The 22750-nt window shown below is 39.0% G+C and overlaps 1 protein-coding gene across 5 annotated transcripts in view; it reads right to left on the reverse strand.

The window, feature by feature from the left end:
• hivep2a (HIVEP zinc finger 2a) overlaps positions 1 to 22750 on the reverse strand; it is a 123384-nt gene that overhangs the window by 15163 nt on the left and 85471 nt on the right. For all 5 annotated transcript variants that reach the window (XM_067384176.1, XM_067384174.1, XM_067384173.1 and 2 more), the window contains one exon: positions 3803 to 3955. The gene's annotated coding sequence lies outside the window, so the exon portion shown is untranslated. The remainder of the gene's footprint in view (positions 1 to 3802; positions 3956 to 22750) is intronic.

Below are 22750 nucleotides of genomic sequence, written 5' to 3' on the forward strand. Positions count from 1 at the left end.
TTTAAGAATCACACCACTGCATACAAAAGGAACCATTACACTAAATGGCAAGCAGTTTGAAATAACTTCCTTCTATGAACTCATGTGGCTTCTTATCACAAAATGAGGCAGAAATTATATTTTTTTATCGTATTCTATACAGTGATAAAGGCTATGTTGACTGGCATTGCATTATACATATACATTATCACTATGAAAATACCCAAGATGGCTTGAAGAACACAGATAAACCATATATTGTCGCAATTGTGTGTTAATTCTCAAATCAGTCAAAATGCCTCTATCTGCATTTCATTCAGCTACAGTGTGCAATATCTGGATGTCTTTGTCCATATTAGGGATTTCCTGGAACATCCTAAGTTTCATATCTCCTATAAGTATCACTTGTGGACTTTCTGTGTGATTGAGCCCTCCAGCGTCAGGTATGAATGAAGCAGACCTTACATGTGAGAGTTTAGCGTTCCATAATGCTCACATCGTCCTAATTTAGGTAAAAGACAGGTATATTGTGACACCCCTAGATCAGACAGATAAACCAGTCTTTGAAAGCTATATGGAGGAGAGGAAAAAGCCATTAAAGCAAAGGGGAAGTATTTTTAAAACTCTGTACTGGAGAGCCTGAACATTTATGTGTGCACTGGAGAGAGAAAGCATGCGTGGGAAGCATCTACAGCCATCTCGAGACGGGGTGAGGAGAGTGGGTGACTGTTCCTGTGTGGGTGGAGAAGGCATGAATACCATGCAGGGTTATGGTGTTGATGAATTGCGTTATGAAAGGGGCTTCAGTTACACAACCCAGCCTATCTAATTCACTGCCTGTGTGGGCCGAGAGGGATGGCAGTGCTGCTGTGATCCATGCGCAGCCGGAAACGAGGTGCATACAACCCTTCAAGACATTTGGTCGAATGCGTAATTATCTAGCAGCTGTGATGCCAGCAACTCAGCGAGAGTGAGAGAGTGAATGTACCGGAAAAATCAAGCATCAACAGACTCACATTCATAGAAATGATGGGCAATTCTTTCATAAGGACAATATCACGGCATAAAGAAGAGGGAGAAAACGCTCGCTCGCTCGCTCTGATTAGTTTTGAGATACGGCAGCGGAAAGGACACATTATCCATTAGCTTGTCATTATAATCATATCAATGGTGATTATTTAAATAACATCATCTGTCCAGACGGCTGCTCTCTCAACAAATTGCTATGCGCTAAAATTTGACTGGGCCTTGACATCAGTCATTAAATAAGACATTAGCACTGTCTCAGTTTGGGAAATGTTGCGATTTATCTTGATGAACAGTAACAGCAGTTAAGAAAGTGCCCAGTTATTATGTCCGCCATTTATGTCCTAATATTGAAAAAAGCTACTGATACCTATTTGCTACAAGCCAACAAACATTTGAAGGGGTCTGATGGGAATAAACCTATCACACTGAAGCAGCGGTTCTTTCTATCTTCTTTCTCTGTCACCGAAGAGGTCTATATTACAGCGATACCACAATCGAAGTTCTGCTGTGGGTGTCGGGTCAAAAGGCAGTGCCTGCTGATAGAAATCACAACAGCTATTAAGGACAGAAGAAATCCCTTTCAACATGAGGTCATGTCTAATTTAACTGCCACACTGAAAGCCAAAGCACGAGATACTGTTACCAGTCAAATTAGTGACTGGACCGACCAGTAGAGAAAGAGGGGTCCTGGAAGGAAAAATGTCCCCCAGTCTGGGATAGAGGTCTGGCCCGGGACTCTGAGGCACACCAGCAGTCCAATATGGGGCAAAGCAATATAATTACAGGATAGCTCCATAATTGAAAACGGCACAGATGAAAACATTCTCTGTGAATAACCCGCTCCCAAAACAAGAGCTACATATTTGTGGACTGGTGCAATGCAGGAAAACGTCATGGAAGTAAATGGAGTAAAGATCATCAGCACCATGTATAGGTCATTAGATGGATTTATGACACATTCCTGGAGGCGGTGTTTAAAAACATGCCCGCCTTGCGGACTGTGGGAGGGAATGTGTGATTTGACACTAAATCTTCCTGTAGGTGCCACTGCTTAGATTGCTTAGCAAAGCGCCAACAATCCTAGGGGTTTTTCAGACTCCACAGCTGTATCTGTTTTAATGTACATGTTTCCATTTAGCCTTGGCTTAAACATAGAACACTGCCCTATGGAAGGAAAGACAGATTAAAAAAGTGAAAAACAGGGCTTCATGTTGGTCTTAATTGTCTATGGAAAGACTGTCATATTTTCCACTGGGTAAGCTTGAAACCATTACAAGCTAGCCTTCATTAAATTTTCCACAACATTTTGCAGAAATGTCAGGAAGCAGCTGTGGAAGCACTGATTAATTGTCTTTCTTACTGGTTCCCCACTTACAACATTATGCTTCATTGAAATATATCCTTCTTTTTTTTTCACTTCCTCTCACCTACATTAGGAAGTCAACTGAAGCATGTATAAACGTAAAAGCTGTGTCTAGTTGTTGACATTTAAAATCACAGAATCCAAAGGGAAATGACTAAGGAGGTCTTAGCTTGGCTCTACCTTTAAAGGGGTTTGGACACAGCATGGATCTTGTAAACTAACACATGTCGACCCTTCCGCCACATGAAGGTCTCCCCACAGCTTACTGGATGCAAGTACATCAAAAAAAGGTGTTGCACAGGACTAGCCAAAGCAAGTGGAACAGTATACCTCATAAGTATGTCCACTGCCAAAATTCTATAAAGAGAAGGTGCAAAACAAGAGAGCATCTGGAGGTTGTGATCCCGAGTTAAAACATCTGCAACAAGTGTGCCCTGGCCTCTTGGAGTAAAACAAATAAAAGACTCTAGTCACTGTCCGAGGTTAAAAGCTTAATCACTGGTGGGCGAGCAAGCACGAGTGGGACGTCTGGCTGCCACTACTCTGAGCACCACTGAAAATAAACCGTCACTGTTTTGGGCTCAGGCTTTGAAGCACCGGCATTTGTGGTGTCCACAAACACATCATAGAACTGTGGAAAAGATTCAACGGTCTGATCTTTGTTCTGTTGTAGGAGACTGAAGGCTGCAATACACTGCATGACCTTTGCCTAGAATTTTGCAGAGTCAAGAGCCAGTCAGAGCCAATCTGCAGATTTTGGCTAGTGTATGATGGGCATAAACTATAATTTTTTTTTACTTCAGACTGATTCTATCAGTCGGCAGTTATCAAACATGTATGATATTTTGAGCGATTGTAGAGAACCTGCAATGAGGCATATGATTCTGAGTGAGTTTGAAACTAGTGTTTGAAACTATTTGAAAGTGTGTAAATCCTCAGTTGTTAAGTGTATGTCTAGATTTTCTCTGTAACTATTTACAAAGTCGGCAAGTGTTTTAAAATCTGTTCAGATTTTAAAAGTCCTATAGTGTATTCCAGCCTTAAGCCATCAAAAACGGACATTAGAAATTACATTTAGAGGACTAAAAACTGGAACTGATACCAAAATAACATTTTTAATCTTAAAACTTACTAAAGATACGCTCTTAAATATAGATGCATCTATATGGTTCCACTCGCATGCTAATCAAGAGTTTTATTAGACGTGGTAAATCAGACATCATCAGCGATGCACTTTTATCTTCCTACTGCATCTGTGACGCATGCAACCTCAGCACACGGTCCCGCCAGATGCACAGCCCGCAAAACATGTGTCTCCCTAACTTCTCTTTTCCACTTTTTCCATATTAAACACCTGGGTCCTCCATGGGCTCCCAGATATTCCGCATCCTGCTGTCTTTGCTCTTGTGTGGTGTGACATTGTGAACTCACCCAAAGGTTCTCTGTAAGTTTGGGATCTGCTTGTTTCTCAGGGTAAAGGCCTCACGCTGCGTCCTCTGTGGTAGTCGGGTTAGGCAGGCAAAGGCTGGGCAGTGAGGTGACAAGTAAGATCCCCTGGCCAGGGTGCTGAGATTATGCAGACCACTGTAGAAACAATGAAACAAATATAATAATATATGAGACCATATAGACACTATCAGAGTAGCTGAAGGCTCTTCATATCGAATAAATAAACTGGAACTGAGCATCTGCTAGAACAATATTTCCACTCCCCTTGGAGCAATCTTACTCTATTAATATGAATCCTCTGATGTGTTTATGCACAAACCATATTGCAATGAAGAGCTTGTCTGTGGGATAATACAGGCAAAGCATTATGAGACATGGCAGTACAAATTCAAACTGATTAAACATCAACCTTTCCTTTGTCACATGAATGCAAGTATAATGTATCTTTATTCACATTATTCTCTAAAATTGTTCTTGGACTTTTGCAGTTTCATAAAAAGATACCAGAAAAAGCCTCTCTGACAATGGCCTTGTAGTTTTAGTTCTTAAGTTAAACAATTTGTTTGGCCTTTGTAGTGCTTTTGAGGCCTGTTCTCCAAAAGCCCATCGAGAGAAGCATGCTTCACCGTGTTTTTATGCTCCCTGTCTTGGAGTGAATGCAGCCAAGCTGTGCTCTTCAGCCTCGCAATCTTAAATGTGCCCCAGGGCTGGAGATATTACAAACACCATTATGCTGCTCTGCTGCACTAAGACAAGCTCAGCTAACCCAGAAAAACAAGACATTTCTGTGAGGTTGCATCACAATCTGCAGTGGAGCTCACCCAGGGTAAACACAGGCAACACTTCCTCTCACCCGCAAAAACAGAGAAAAAAAATCCCTTTTCACCAGGACTCACATATATCGCACTGCACACCAAATCAAGACATCAGACTTTCAAAATCTTTTGATCCCAGTATAAGGAAGGTTTAGTATATCTTCATAATAAAAAATGTTTCTTAAAAAGGTATAAATCATCAACCTTACAGACTAGGCATGAAGTGAAGTATATTTTGATTGATGAAATAGCTTTCAACGACTTTGGTGCCAGTAAACCCACAGCAGGCCCCAAAGTATATTATTAAGAGTGAATGAACAGGAACTGATGCATTTACTGTACTGTGCTGGATGAACATGATTTAAAATGTGTTTTTATTGTCATTCTTTTATAAATCCAATTGTCTACCACTAACTAAACTCTAAAAAGGAAACTCTATAAATTATCCAACTTGTAAGAGTGACAGTTGCTTGAAAATTCTTTCAAAAAGCAGAGATTCTACATAAGCACATTAAAGGGTTAGTTCACCCAAAAAACAAAATTTCTGTCATTAATTACTCACCCTCATGCCGTTCCTCACCTGTAAGACCTTTGTTCATCTTCAGAACCCCCATTGAAAGCAACTGACCACATTCAAGGTTCAGAAAGGTAGTAAAGACATTGTTAAAACAGTCCACGTGACTACAGTGGTTGGCCAATACTTGGTCGGAGTCAGTGTTCTGACACAGAACCCGTAAGCGTAGGAGAATGTAAGAGAAGAAATTGGTGAATAAAGTCATGTTTTTTGTTTTGTTTTTGCACACAAAAAGTATTCTCGTCGCTTCATAACACTAAGGTTGAACCACTGTAGTCACTTGGACTATTTTAACAATGTCTTTACTACCTTTCTGGACCATGAATGTGGTACTTGCGTTGCTTTCTATGGGGTATCAGAAACCTCTCACATTTTATCAAAATATCTTAATTTGTGTTCTAAAGTTGAACGGGTCTTACGGGTGTGGAACGACATGAGGGGGAGTAATTAATGATAGAAATTTCATTTTTGGGTGAACCCTTCAAGTGAAGGAGAAAGTTTTGAGCAAGTAGCTTGAATAGCTGGGCTGGCTTCCAAAAGCATTGTTATTCGTAGATCTTCGAGACCACCGGTGCCAATGGTTTCTACAATCAACAGTATGTAGGTTTATGATGCTTTTTGATTACTTGCTCAAAACACTTTACCAAGGAGCTCACCCACAACAGGTTGCAAGAAAAATTATTCTTACCACAGAGATGTGCTGTGATGGGGCAATGACGAGTGCTTTAAAAAAAAGCATCCAAAATAGAGATCCAACATAGGGCTGGTAGCTAACTGAACAGGCGATGAATTGGAGATGTACAGGGTATAAATAACTGCCTGTAATTATATGCCTCCACTTTTTTCCCTGGAAATTATCATTTGAAAGTACTTGAGGACATGTGGCACATTTTGTCAAAGCTCTCATAAACTATGCTCCGTGCCACTCCACAGTGTGTGAATTAAAATGTAAAGAGTGACAAGTGAATGCATATTTTCTATTTCAATGGTCTGAGTAATTTCTGCAAAACGATTTCAGAGGAAAAAGCACCATAAAATGTCATGCCATAAATGCATTTCCAACCCCCTTCCCAACATCCTCACACCATTTTCTGCCTCTTTGTCTTAAATTGAATAGGATTACAGAACTGACACAGGAAATATATTATTATGAAGCTTTTTCTACCCTAATCCATTTCATGTACTTCAGTGAGAGAACACAAACTCCTCCGGCAGCCTGGTAAACCAGGAGGAAGTCCTACTTGTTCAGATGGATCTTATGTAATATATAAAAAAAAAAAAAACATTTAAACAATTCTTTATTTAAACATTCAAGTTTTATTTTTAATGCTTGTTGCGTGCTAAGATGTAGGCACAATGCCAGATTTGTCTTGTTATTTATGTACTTCTTTGGAGAAATCTGCAGTATATGAGTCACAGAATCTGAGATACCAATTTATACAGGCAGGTTATTGAGCACATCCTGCCCAAAAACCAAGCAGCTGAGTGTAGCTTAGTGCATTACCCTTATTTACATTGACCCGGCTCTAATGTTGCACGTGGTCAGTGACCACATCCTTTAAATAAAATTTGTCAAGGCGAAGAGCCTTCCTGTTGCCTCACTTCCACAACATTATTCAGGGTGCTAAAAAATTCATGCAGAGTAATACAGGAAAGTTAGCAAGATCATTTGAGGTGGCATTAAGAAGCTAAATGTATCACGGAGGAGGAAGGGCCCTGGGGCTAGTGAAGCTGTCAGCATTCTGACTCGCCACTCATCGTACCGACCCTGCAACCATGGGAACCAATGAGCACTCTGTCAGGTGCACCTGCCTCAGCCTGACACCTCCATTGCGCTCAACGCTCTCTTTCATTTCCTCTTGTACTCATTCTCTTTTAAATCTCTGCCCGTGTATCATATTGCATTCTCTTGCATGTCTGACGAACCATGACGCCATCCTTTCCAAAACCGAGACTCTTTTTACTTGAGGAAGTCGGTTTAATGAAGCCCAGCTGGGGACAAATAATAGGGTGAGGAGGATCTGTTGATACCCAGAATAGATCAGCCCGACACCAGTCAAATCATCGATATGCAAAGTATTGACAGCTTCATGAGCAAATCGTGCTAACATTGAAATGGCACTCGTGACCCTTGCAGCATCGCAAGTTCTCATCTTGCTCTCTCCTCTTCCTCCATAATTAATACCATACTTTTTATTAAATACTCTTAACACTCACTGCCTTTGTGTCTCTTTAATAGGACTTGTAGCTCCAGGCACCATATAGAGACAATGCAATTACCTTATATTTAATGGGCCGGCTTAAAAATTTATGGAAGGAAACTGGAAAGTACTTTTGACAAATGACACAACTAACAAAGGTGACAGCTCCCTCCTTTAGCTTAGTCTTAAAAAAGAAGGCAGAAAAAAAGGAAAGGATCCCGTTAAACCATCACATGTCTTCCAGCGCAAACAAACAAATCAGTAGGCTCTGTTGTTCTCCTCCAGCCCCAGCTGCACACAATCCCCCACTGAAACCCCCCTTTCTATCTTTCTCTCTGGTTCCTTCCACCCTTTGATTCCCATGTCTCTTCATGACAGGGCGTTCTAATGGAAAGAGCACCTCTGATAGATGAGTGCATCGGTGAGGAATTTGGCACATAGTTGCGGTCATGACATCAGAGTCACGTTTTATTGTTGGGCGGTGAGTGTTCCCCTGACACCCGGGTTCCAGTGTCATGTTACCCCTCACAAGAGCCGGGAAATCAGGCTAAGTGGATTTCCTGACGGCACCCGCTGACTTGTACTCAAATTAGCTCCAATGATGGGTTAAAACCAAGATCCGAAATAAAAGTGGCAAGAATGGCTCTCTGTGCTTTTAACTAATATATCTGATCTTTACAGCAGACTAAAAAAGCATTCACATCTGGTCAGTGGGTTGGCCATCCAAACATTTGTACTCTGACAGAAGAGTTACTTTCATGTGTGTATGTTTGGTGAATCCAGAGCAGTATCTGAACAGTATCAATTAAACAAAAGCAATAAATAAAGGCACCTAAATATATATATGGGGTGTTTCCTCAAAGGAGGCAAGGGAGGCAGTCTCTCCTCAAAAAAAAAAAAAAAAAACAGATAAGAAAATAATCGTCAATCGACATTAAAATCAATAATGTAACATTATTTAAAAAGCGTAAAAGTCACTTGTTTTTTTTTTTAAAGTAACAGGTGAAGCTGCAGCGGGGGGGTGGGGGGGGCATGCCTCCTCTCCCTTCATTGAGTTAAAATAGAACCCCTAAAGCATGCAGTGGGGTTGAGGTAATTGAGAATGAATGGGAGAAAATCACTTGAGAGGAGGCAATGTCTCCATCGCGTGTTGATTGGATATAATTGATTATATTTAGATATGATTGGTTCACGCAAAAATCCTGCCTCTTGTTTTCATGCGAGTTTTCATTGGCCTGAATGAAGACAGCGATTGCGTTAATGGGAAGACTAATTAAAAAGTAAGTAAACAACTAGACAATAAAGCTATTTCACCACTTTGTCACGTCAAAATCAAACTTGAAATGGCCTAAAAAACATGACTGTGGGTTTTTTTTAGTGAGCAATCAGCTGGGGAAATTAAAGGTATATCTCCGTGTCTGTGACCAGTGTGTACAAGATGAAAATAAGTAAAAAAAAAAAAAAAAAGCTGAACATTAGTTCACAAATAAAATATATTGTTTAAATTGTTACTGCATTTAGTTATTATTTTGGAATAAATGTAAACATGCGTAAAAACACTAACTAGATGAAATTTATACTTGGTTTTATAAATAGAACTAGGGCTGCACGATTAATCGCATGAGATTGTCATGCGTGTCTCATCAGTAAAGGCGGTTCTGTGATTAGCGGTAAATGTCCATCACCTGCTTTCAAATGGAGCGGCGCTTAATATACAGAGCCGTAGTTCGCGGACAAGCTACGCAATATCTGCGATTATGAACGCGATATTGCGTAGCTTGTCCGCGAACTACGGCTCTGTATATTAAGCGCCGCTCCATTTGAAAGCAGGTGATGGACATTTACCGCTAATCACAGAACCGGCTTTACTGATGAGACACGCATGACAATCTCATGCGATTAATCGTGCAGCCCTAAATAGAACATTACATAGTTATTGCAAAAAATACAAAATAGGATTGTATTTGGTCTCTCTTTTTTATGTAATGTTTATTTAACGAGGAAAATTAAGAATTACGAACATACATTTACATTTGATATAAAAAAAAAATGTGAGGACTTCTCATTTTAAAACATCACCGATATATATATACATTTTTATTTTATATAATTATATAATAATATATAATAAAATAAATTGTGCACAGCAACCATTATATCACGACTCCAACATCATGAACAATTTAAATGCCTTTAAGATAATAAAAGACGCACATAACAGAACCAGCCACATGCCCCTGTGGAAAATTATGTTAGGTATTCAATGATTTTACGAGTTGTCCAGTCTTAAAAGGTGAGAAATTGATTCATTGCTCGTGACTAATTTGAAACATCATGAGGCAAATACCTCTAGAGACAAAACTGCTGAAACAAAAATATTTAACTTTCATGGTTTATTGTGATTTAGATGAGCTATAAAGCCCTGATCACACAACGTTGATTAGGCAAAGTTCCAGAAGGAGTGCTGTCTCTTCATTGCTTGTTTATCTAAAGAGTGGAACCACGTGACCAAGAACGAGGCACAATGAGCATCTTCTCAATCCAGCAGGTGTAGAAGAGCTGGGCTTTCGCCCTGTAATCAGCGCATTGGGAGACAGGATTTGGGCTGCAACAAATTGGAGCCACATGGTGTTTAATGGCCATTAATCACAGAGTGCCACGGCCATCTTGCGCAAGCCACGACAGTCGCCCCCAGAGCGAGCTAATCAGTGTCATCTTCTCCAACCCAGTGCATCTGACTCTAAGGCCCAGACTGAAAGGGGGAAGTGACATTTACGTCATTGCGGGATGAGTGAACCGGTTACCATCCCCGTCACCCCTTTCACAAGCAGCACACTCTTTTCGGATAAGAGGGGGGCCGTGGCGAAGGACCAGTGCCAGTGTCAGTGCGAGTCCATCCGCTGCCAAGAGAATCCTCCCCTGAGATTGAAACGGAGAAAGTGTGACATATCGCACAAGCTGAGCACATTACATTGGGTGTGATAGTAACACTGAACCGTAACAAGCACACCAAGACAATGGCTAGAGGAACCCATTTGTAGAACACCCCATCCCGGCATCCACGCTGGCCGAGGGCCGAAGAAGAACCTCTCCTCAAGGACCACACCAAGGTCACTGGGTTCATCTGTCTTTTGCCGTGTAAGGCAAGTCCGCCCACTTGTCCTTCTGTTCTGCTTCTTCTACTAAAGAAAAACAAGAGCAGATTCTCCATGATAGCACCGTGAGTCAAGCTCGCTCTATCTGTTCCAATCTCTGCACTGTTATACAAGTCAAGAAGCTGGCGCTGAGCTGGTGTCTGAGTCAGTCTGTAAAATACATCCAGGCCCCGTCTGTCCAGTTTCCACTCATTTTCTCTCTAACATGCCTTTTCACCAATTTACTTTAGCTGAGGGGGAGGGCAGTTGTTAAAAGTACCCAGGCAGTTTGGTGGGGACTTTGACACAGCAATGGCAGCTATTTGGGCTGAAATGAGAGCTTTACGGCTGTGTAATTGATGGGCTTGGGCAGCACAACCGCACAGTGCCATTACCCTGCGAGAGTCATGCACTTCTTTTATAGAAGCCCACCATATATAAACATACCAACTCAAGGTTGAGGAGTCAGGAGACTTGAGGCAGCACTGGCTATTAACACCCAATCAACAATGGCACCAGTCAGAATGAAACACAAAATAACACATTTGCCACCTTTTAGGTTTTCACAGAAAAAACATCATTCCAGATGGCTGGCTAGAGAAGAATGGGAGAATATATACTGTAGGATCAGTACGATTCCCTGCTAAATGATCTGAGGTGACACAGGGCTTTTTTTTTTGTTGGATATTAGGTATTGCAGCAGGAAGAGGGTCTTCCTGTAATGGTCTTTGATAGACCTGTAGTGAGAAAGCAGCTGCTTTCACCAGCATCCTCTAACCAATAACCCACTGCTTTCTCCTAGGGGGTAAACAGCACTTCCTTTGCAGCAGTCTCGTAACACAGTGCCACTCCTTCCATCCCTGCAAACCTAACTCTGACTTTCTTGATTTATGATGAAATTTACTGAAACCTGCAATACACAACTCGCAAGTGAAGAATGAGTATATAATATTTCCTTCTATACATCAGGAGGAACTCACAGTCAATGAGGGTGTCGAGAAACATTTAAATACAGCTTTATAGACAAGTTTCCATGAGGAATCAGTTTTGTATCTCCAAAGCACAACTTCTAGAAAGAACTGGTTCTGAACTTCCATTTGAACCAAACTGTACCCAGAATATATGGAGAAAAAGAAAAAAAGTGAAATTATTGCCTCAGTATGTGTAAAAATATTAAACAAAAAGGTTTATGCACAATTAAGAATTTTTAATTTTGAATGTATTATAACTTCCAATCCAATTTGTAATTTAGAATTTAATTTGAATTAAGGTAGCAAACAGGATGCAGAATTGCAAGTTAAATTTGAATGTAAGGAAGTAGAATTAAAATGATTAAATTGCAGATTAAACTAAACCTCAACCTCATTTAGGTTTTGTTTATCATTGGTCACAAACTATTCATCAGTCTATTCTATTTGTTAGGCTATCAATATCGAAACTTTTTAACCAAGTTTCATTCATAATTTTTCCCTTTTTATCTTAAGTAAAATGTCACACAAGTATGATAGATAGATAGATAGATAGATAGATAGATAGATAGATAGATAGATAGATAGATAGATAGATAGATAGATAGATAGATAGATAGATAGATAGATAGATAGATAGATAGATAGATAGATAGATAGATAGATAGATAGATAGATAGATGGACGCACGGACAGACGGACGGACTTACAGGACGTCAAGGAGTTTCACACTGAAGGGAAGTTGCTCATAAGACTTTTCCGTAACCCCAATGACATTTCCAATGAACAAACCTCAATGCCACAAATAGGTCAAAGGTGACAATGAGTCCAGGAACTACTGCATTACATACTAATACTATCACTCATGACCACACTTTAGCAAGAGACACTTCTAGGAAAATGAGTATTACAGCTGTTAAAAGTAAGATAAAGAGTTGTGGGCCTACTTAAACAGCACTTTAGGGAACATAAAGAGTATATTAAACTTCCTGTTGTCTTACTGAAAAGTGGATCTAGCATTGCTATACCACAAACACTGAGAAAAGCTGTTTCGAGGGGGTGAAATGCTGATTCACCACTGCAGGGATAACAGTGCCGTGGTCATACCATTCTCTGGCCTTTGATATTCACTCTGCTGTGTCTGCACTGAGCTGTTTTTAAACCAACACCAGCGTCAAGGAGGCTGTGCCGCTGCTGAAAGCCCTTCTTCAAGACAAAGAGTTTCCTGAGAAGATGGTGGTTAACACATAAACGAGACGCTCACACACAGCGAGAGTGTAGCAGACAGTGCAATATGCTGATTCAACCTCGACCGTGCTCCATTTCCAACTACACAGGAGGATTTTGCCCATGATCAGAGCGCATCACAAAGCCATTAACGGAGCTGAGAAAGTTTGACATTTTGCGGCTCTCCCCTAAGACCCGATAGAATAATATTATTACTGGAGAGAAAGTGCCCTGCCCTCCAACCACTCCTATAATTAAGAGTGAATACAGGCCACGGGGGACAATCCTGGGGGCCAAGAATATCAATCAGTCACCCCACAGTGTTTCTCTGGGCTCTGCTGGCTGGCCCACATCATAGAGAAAATGAGCCTGTTTGCTCTGTGGCGCCTGTCCCTTTAACTGTCACTCTGTTGGAGACAGACATGCACGGGAGATAATAACAGCCCCCTCCGCAAGCCTCCTGATGCATTAATATTGAAGTGCAGGACTAAAGTGGCCCACTACAGTCAAGCCCGGCAGTCAAGGCCACATAATCCAGCGGAAACAGAGAGGGAGGGAGAGCATTTTGAGCAACTTGAGTCCTAAGGACATGGTTGTATTTCCAAAAACAGGACCCTGTCTTTATGCTGTGCATGTGGGAAGAGCTTGTAAAGTAGCTCGTGTCCCACACACACAATAACAGAGCCAGAGTCACACCTCGTCATGTTGTCCAGGTGCCAACTTTCCCAGGAATTGCCGTATTTCCATTTCCCACCAAAGGAACACTGTCAGAGTCTCGCTCTACCGTCACCAACCGCAAACAATTCTTGATGCTAAGATCTTTATCAGAGTAAGGCCTTTTTCACAAATTGGTCCTATCTGTGTAATGCGATTAAAGCCTTTACTTCCAGGAATCTGACAGAGAGACAAAGAGTCTTTGGTGTCTGGCTCAAGTGCTGAGGGTGGAACTGTCACAGCTGTGTGAGGAAGGAGAGGAAGCCACTGTGGCATCATAATTATGGCATCTTCAGTAAAATAACAGCATCTCCATTTCCTGTACACGGCTGCTCTTTACCCCTGGCTTTGCGCCTTTAACACATCGACTGGCCAATGCACGATGAATTTTCAGTCTTTTCACATGTGTTTTTTGGTGGTCACTTCTAAAAGTCTGTTTATTCCTGTAAATGGAATAAATTTGTGCAGACTGTCGCCGGAAAATTATTTTAATTGTACACCTATAATTGCAACCAATCCATCCAGTCCTTTTCAGCATGCAAGACGTGGCTAAAATAATTATTATTCAACATCTTTTGACAGAGCGGCTGCGACAATGTTTTCAATGCCTCAAAAATCGGGATCTATGGAAGCCTGTTTTCACCTCAGAGTCAAAAATAAAACGGGTAATTATAAGATAAAGTTTAAAATAAGAAATAAATTCAGATTGCATAGACTTTTTGAGATATTGACGTGCAAGTCACAATAAGTCACTGAGTTATTGCAATTCTGAGATATAAAGTGATATATAAAGTAGTGAATACCAGAAATTCATTTGCAATTGAAGTCACAATTGTGGGACAAAGCTATAGTTTCGAGATATTAAGTCAGATTTTGTGATATAGCCACAAGAGAAATGGAGTCACAATTATAAGGAAAAAAAATCATTTTTCAGTTTCATCAATTCTGAGAGATATGTGAGTCATAATGCGAGACATAAATACGAGAGTTGCAATTGCAAGATATAAAGTCACAACTGTGAGACATAGGCACAATTACCAGAAATAAAGTTGCAATCGTGAGATGTAAAAACACAATTGTGAGACATAAAGTCACAAATAGGAGAAATAAAGTTGTAATTACGGGATATAAAATAATATTGTGAAATATAAAGTCATATTGTGCGATATAAAGTCACAAATACCTTTTAATTTTTTACTCGAAGGCAGAAATAGGCTTCTATGGGTCTGATGTAAAGAGGGTTTTGGTAAAAGAGAACTGTCAGACAACAATATAATAATTGTGTCTCCTTATCTAAATCTGCCTGTCTCTATCCCTGAAAGGGCCTCAAGCGTGTGCTCAGTGGGGACAGATTTTTCCGACATTTCTCAAGTGGCTCTGGACCTCTGAGGAGCTGCTGAATTCAGAGACAAACAGGAGATATTACTTTAATAGCGTGACCTGTGATTTTGATGACTTTACTAGTTCTTTCCGTCAAGTTATGCATTAATGTTCAAGATGATAAGGAAGGTTCATGGTAACTGAGAAGATTTTAGCACTAACACTAAAATTACAATCACAGAAAGTCAGTGAATGTAAAATCTTGGGTGGCATCCCAGGTTGCAACGTTCAGATCCATACAGCGACTACTACTGTTGAGGCCGGAACTGTGTCAGTGACGCTGGAGGAAGTGGTAATGTAAAGGTGTGAACTCAACTCCCACAAGACTGTAGCTACAACACCACAACAGTGCAGGCGACTGACTCGCTCACACACACGTACACATCCGCCCACATGCAAATCTCTTTAGCTCTCTTTGAGTGAGGAGACAAAGGAAGTGGGGCAAAGAATGGTAAAGAATTGTTTTTTTTGTTGTTTTGTTTTTTTTAAAGTTTGCTCTGACTAGAGGGGCAGGCCTCAGGTTTTCCGGCCATGGAATTGGGGTCTGCCACATGTACTTGGGCTGAGAACAAACACTTATTAACAGTTCCAGGCTTGGAAACTCTGGGTACCACTGGAGAAAAACGAAATGGAGGAACAGGCCAGATTTCCCCAGACCAAATATTACCCATAGAAAAAAAACTAGGCACTAGCACGCAAACACACATATTTGCACAAACAAGCGCAAGCACTTTCTGATGGCATTGTCATTTTTTTCTTTCCCTTGTTGTGAGTCTCTTTGAAAAATTATTTTTCCAAGCTTCATGGAAAGTGGAAAATCAAGCAGCTCTCTGCCGTTTTCCACATCTGTCATAACGTGACGAGTCCTCTCCCTGGGCATGTTCATTTCCAGAGACAGGTCCGTAGTGTAACATGAACCATGAATTTCCATTTCTAACACAACTACATCACAAAGGCAGCACAGTGGGGATGAAACCGCTCATTCACAATTTCTCAGCCTCTCCCAGCACTGGGACAAATCCCCTCAATACAAAATTAAGATAATTGTTTTTCCAGTTCCATTGACATGCAGCTGTGCCTTTCCGTGTGCCCGTATTTCCCGCTCAGTTTGTTCAGTATCATGTTTGTACCATGGCCGCATTCAGCTGAGTCACAAATGATACTGGGGAGCTGTGCATCTACATCAGCATCTACATTGACTACCATATTGAAACTACAATTTCCAGGGATGGAATATATATATAATATATACAATATAATATAATATATATGTGTATATATATATATATATATATATATATATATATACACATAAAAATTTTAGCACTAAATAACTATAAATAAGATAAAATACACACCAAAATATATACTCACTCACACACACACACATATATATATATATATATATATATATATATATATATATATATATATATATATATATATATATATATATATATATATATATATATATATATATATACACACACTTATTTTAGCACTAATTACTATTATTTATTTTATTTTTTATATTGCCCACCCCTATATATATATATACATATATATATATATATATAGGGGTGGGCAATATAAAAAATAAAATAAATAATAGTAATTAGTGCTAAAATAAGTGTGTGTGTATATATATATATATATATATATATATATATATATATATATATATATATATATATATATATATATATATATATGTGTGTGTGTGTGTGTGTGTGTGTGTGTGTGAGTATATATTTTGGTGTGTATTTTATCTTATTTATATGCATTTTATTTACATTTTTGATATATTTTTACTAGTGGGTGCAAAATAGTGTGGATAGCAAAATAAAGTAAACTGTGACATATTATACCCAAAAATTCTTCCTACAGTGGAAGTTGTGGAAGAAGTTTTCCACTTTAAAACTGATTATTCAGATTATTAAGTGTTACCTGACATAATTAAGATTATTTTTTTCTGACACAGTTTACTTCTGAGATCTTTTCATATTTTAATCTATAAACTATAGTGAATAAACCGTATTAATGAATGAAATGTTTAAGGTGTCTGAATAAATTTTGGATGGACTGTATATAAATAAATATATATATATATAAAATAAATTCTATATATATATATATATAAAACTTATTAATACCACTAGTCATATCAATCTATAATTCATCAGACTGACTCACATAAGTAACTCCTGAGTTTGTGAGCTTGTAATTCTAAAAAGCAAAGTCTTGTCTATCAGCACCAGTCAAAGCGAAAACAACATCCATGTCCAGACACAAATCAAGTGCTCCAGTCTGAATGGCCATTGCAATTTCAACAGGCAATTTCCCCTCAGATTTCGGTCTTAAAAACACATCTGCCACACTCAAACAACCTGAACATTCATTTCACCTGACAGACACAAAATCTTTTTTTCAGTTCTCTGCGTGCAGGAAAGTGTAACTGTGGATGAGAGGAAAGTTCAGTTGATGTCATAAGTTGGCTCTCAAGGGGAAAGCCCTGTCTTAGAGGATCAGGTCCAGACAATGAAGCACTAGCGTCCTCAGAGATCTGAGGTAAGTGTGGAGCAAATACAATTCAGCACAAAGAAAGACGAAAAGAGGGATGAGCCTCCAAATTCCCGAAATGTGAGTCTGTTACGTAACACCCAGGATGCCCTCTTTTGTGTCTCTGACAATGCAGACCTCCTCGCAGATGGAGGGGACGAGGTGTCACTGAGATCCACTGCCTAACTCAGTTGAGAACCTCGCTGTGAACTCTGGCAGTATGTGTATGTGACTTACATAACAGATGCTGCGCTGTCTCGCTGGGGCAGAGGGGTATACAAATGTGCTGTGCGAGTCTGTTTGTGTGTGTGTGTCAGAGGGGTGGAGGGCTACACTAGCTTCTCTGTTAAGCGTCTGAGGTCACTGCTGGCCCCCATCACAAACAAGTCCTCATCATCTGGCTTCGAGCAGGAACGCACACATGAGGCCTCTTCTGAATGTTTAAGTGTGTACGTATGCTGTTTGTGTATGTCTCTTAAGGGTGTGTGTACGCAGCCTAGGAGAGCTTGTTTGTATGCGTGTATTTACATTTATCCCTGGAGACCCATCAGACTAGGGGTAAGAGAAGTAAATAAACACATAAACAAACCGCATATGCAAATCACAGTTGTTTTTTAAAATGAAGCAAAAATGGATACGCTGTCTTGCTGCTGAGGTCTTTCTGACCCACTAAATACATTTTCATGTGCAGTTATAATCAAGCTAAAGTCTTTATCAACGTTGAGACCAAATGTCATCCAATTTACATGTATGCATGCTGGATGAAGCTGAGCTACAGTCATATTATTTAGGTCTGTTAGTTCAACAAATGATGAGTCTGACTTGAATCGAATTTATAAAATTCTATACTACTTTTTCTAAATAAATTAAAAATTAAACAATTAAAATCCATAGGTTGAAATGCTACAAATAATTTATGCATCACAACATTATAATTTACAGTACAATATAAAGAGTACAGTATATATAGTTTGAGATTTGCTAAAGATAACATAGTGAAATTAAATTATTAGAGTTTTTTTTAAAGATTAACTTTAAGTGAGCGGTAGATGATGGCTGGTCATCTAAATGTAAAAATAGGTGAAATAAACAATTCAATATTCAATATCGACCCATATACTGCTAAATTAAATAAACGTCTAATAAACGTCTAAGCCAATAAACAATATAGTAACTAGTAGTGTTGTCAAAAGTACCGACTCCGATATACCAAGTCGATACTGAAATTTTAAAAACGTGATGCCATTGTGCCATTGTGTTCATGCGCTCAACATATATGTCTGTGATTGGCTACAATGATCAATGCACAGGAGCGTCTGAAAGCACACAGAAATGTTTGAAAGTGTTTTGGGAGCGGGAGCCTTTCAAAATGTTTGTATCTGTGTAAGCGTTCAGTGAAGAGCATCACTGATGTCTATTTGCATGTTTTTGGAGCGTTGATCATTGTAGCCAATCCCAAACATGTTGAGTGCGTGAACACAATGGCCAACAAGAGGTGTTTGCGAATCCACTCAGCACTCAAAGGGTCACATTTTTAAAATTTCAGTATTGACTTGGTATCGAAGTCAGTACTTTTGACAACACTAGTACCTACAGTATATAATTCTGAGCAAATTTCCCCAGGATACTGTATGTATCACTGAACTTAATGCTACTAGTAAAAGTCTGCATCTCTTTTGGGTTCACAGTTTCATTAACCTGTTGACAGTAAAGTAATGAGTAATATTTGTGACCCAGGAACCAAAACCTGCTAAAGCCATCTAACAATAGTTTTGAGGTAAATATAGAACGGAACATCTAAATAATAATGTAATCTGTCACGTTTACGAAAACTGCTAAAACTGCCACATCACTGCAGCACCTGATTGCGAAGCAGTCTTAGATTAATATAGAAAGGGCACCCAAATTCTACGTAATCTATGATGCGTTTACGAAAATGAACTAAAGCTGCCACGTCACAGCTGCACCTGATTAACACGTGTTGCTATAATCTAAAAAGAGGTTCTGGGCTTAATTTAGAACAGAACACCCAAATAATACCAAAAATGGATTGTAATACTTCTCTAGCAAAACAAGGCTGATCCCATTTTAACCCAGATTAGCTGTTCATGTACCCTCTATTGTGGAATTGTAGTGAAATGTGACTACGTCAAATCTGTTCAAGAATCTCAGACGTGGTCGTAGACGTCACAAATTCCAAATGTGTTTAATATGGATTTCAAAGAAAAAAAAATACCAGATACAATTGTTACAGTGTAAACTAGACTGCTAAATGAATTCCAGGCACTATCATTTATTTGCTGAATAAGCCTGATTCAATATCCTCTGCACTGTATTTGAACTTTGTGTGTATTTATATATCTAAGACAGATAATACAAGCACATGACTTCTAGAAGGCAAGAGCCGGTATTTCTACATAACATCATGCATTGTGCTGTCTGTATTGCGTCTACAGGACATGATTTTCTGGTGTCGCTCGTGTCAAAATATGTTCTGACAACCATAAATACACCTATTTCAAGCACTAACAAGAATGAAATAACATTCAAACTGAAGTCTTGTTTAGAAATCCTTTGTCCACCCTGCATATTATACAACCAGTCCTTTTCCATGACACATTACAAATCTATCAACAGTTCCTTTTCAATTTTCCATCGCTAAAAACACTTAACTGGCATTTAATTACTTTTGGATCAACAAACGCTGAGCGAATGACTGCCTGACCTGCCAGCTCATGAGGTCACACTATATCGCACGCACAAAACATGCACGCATGCAACTATAATATACACATATTATGTGGTGTTGTGTTGCATGCTGATGACTGGAGAAGTAGAGAAAAGGAGCATACCAGTTTTTTATACCACTATTAAATGAGCCATGAAGGGGCCACCCTACGTTGTCTCGGAAAGAGGCCCCCCAGTCAGGAATGTAGCGGCCGTGCCGCCCAGCGCATCTGTGCTCTGGAGCCACCTCAACGGAGGAATTTCCAGCGTTCTTATAAAACTGATAATGGGATGTGTACGCAGCAGGAGTGGAAAATCAGAGGTGCGTTACAAGGTTTTCCACATTCCTCTCTCTCCATGGGCCAGACATGCATGCCCTGCATATGCTGGAGTCTGAGTGTGTGTGGATCTCTTGGTGTGTTTATGTCTACCTGCTGACGGGATATCCCCACAGGCATCCACTGGTGTTGTTTAGCACTGCCAGAGTTTCTGTATATACACTGCAAAACTTGTAATGGACTTGGAACGCTACAAGACAATTATATTTGTGAACATGCGGACAGAATCAAGTCTAGACATTTTAAAGAATGGAAAAAGATATACACTACCATTCAAAAGTTTGGGGACAGTGAAAGAAGCCTCTTTATGCTCACCAAGGCTTCATTTTTGATCAAAAATACAGTAAAAACAGTAATATTCTGAAATATTATTACCATTTAAAATAAGTGTTTTCTATTTTAAAATGTAATTTATTTCTATGATAGCAAAGCTTAATTTTCAGCATTATTACTTCAGTTTCTTCAGTGTCACATGATCCTTTAGAAATCATTCTAATATGCTGATTAGGTGCTAAAGAATCTTTTTTTATTATTATCAATGTTGAAAATATTTTTGTGGAAACAGAAATGAACTGAATATAGAAATATATAAATTTGAATATAGACAAAAAATGAATATAGACATATGAATATAGAAAAAAAACTGATTGACATCTTTTTTATCTATTTTATTATATTTTAAAATGTAAATTATTCCTGTGATAGCAAAGCTGAATTTTCTTCAGAAATCATTCTAATATGCTGATTTGGTGGTCAAGAAACATTTCTTCTTATTAAATAATAATTATGTTTTCTTAGTATTTTTGTAGGATTCTCTGACGAATAAAACATTCACTTTCTATCTATTTAATGCATCATTGATGAATTAAAATATTACTTTCTTTGATTCTCTGACAAATAAAACGTTCACTTTCTATCTATTTAATGCATCCTTGATGAATTAAAGTATTAATTTCTTTGACCTCAAGCTTTTGAAGGGCAATGTATATCAAACTCGCCCAAAAGTGGCACTAATGGCAGCTGAGGTTTCATTCTTTAAGGCCACATCCTGGCTGATACAACCAATGGCTGGCTTCAGCAAACTGCTATATTAATACAGTCCAATAGTAAAGCCAAAAACTGATACCCATTTTCTCCAAGGACGCACGTTTTTACTTCCAACCTGGGCAGCATCAGCCATTTTCACAGATGATAAATGCAGACAGAAACCAAATAAAGATCTAGTTTCTTCCATTGTTGAATGGCTTCCTGCTCAGCTTTTGTTTGGTGTGACTGTATGCAGATGGACGAGTGGCAGTCTCCTCTCCTCAGTATCACAGAGCGCTCTCCCTTAACTGGCAATGAGGGACGAACAACATGAACCAGTGGGCATATGGGAATCGGCTCTCTGTGTTACAGACTGTTGCCACAATTTTACAATGTTTCAACAAAGTTCTTTTTCCTGCGATATCAATTTAAGTGTTTTTTTTTTTTTATTATTATATGAAGTGAGAATTTTTTTATTTTATGAATTACTGTTAACTTCACTATTCAAAAGTTTGGGGTCAGCAAGTTTTTTTGTTTTTTTTTATAAAAGAAATTAATAATTTTATTTAGCAAGGACACGTCAATCTGACCAAAAGTGACAGTAAAGACATTTAAAATGTTCTTCTTTTGAACTTTTTATTCCTCAGAGAATTTGGAGAAAACAAAATCCATCACGATTTCCACAAAAATATTAAGCAGTGCAACAGTTTTCAACATTGATTATAAGAAAAAACATTTCACCAAATCAGCATATTAGAATGATTTCTGAATGATCATGTGACACTGAAGACTGGAGTAATGATGCTGAAAATTCAGCCTTACTGTCACAAGAATAAATTACATTTTAAAATAGAAATCAGTAGCAGTAGTAGTAGAAAATCACAAAATTCTACTGGTATCAACTACTGAAATTCTGCTATCAAAACAAACCCATGCTGAATACTGATGCAAAACCATCAGTCAATCACTTCAATGCTCACCAAGGACAGGGGTCAAAAGACAGGGATGTTAAACTGTAAACAGTCATACTATATCATTCATAGATAAGTGTCATGCCCACAGCAGAATGTGGCCAGATCTGTGTCGCACTGTAATGAGGGCTGCAATGCTAGCGGCAGTTTTTCTATTTCCTACCCTCTGTCCTCCCACTTACTTACACACTCCTGTCTCTCCATCTCCACACACATAACATGTACCCCACGGCAGCATTAACAAACTCCTGTGGTTTTTAAATAGAGCAGCAAAATCTCAGTCACAGAAACCCACG

This window comes from Chanodichthys erythropterus, chromosome 4 (genome assembly GCF_024489055.1).
Source record: "Chanodichthys erythropterus isolate Z2021 chromosome 4, ASM2448905v1, whole genome shotgun sequence".
Classification (NCBI taxonomy): domain Eukaryota; kingdom Metazoa; phylum Chordata; class Actinopteri; order Cypriniformes; family Xenocyprididae; genus Chanodichthys; species Chanodichthys erythropterus.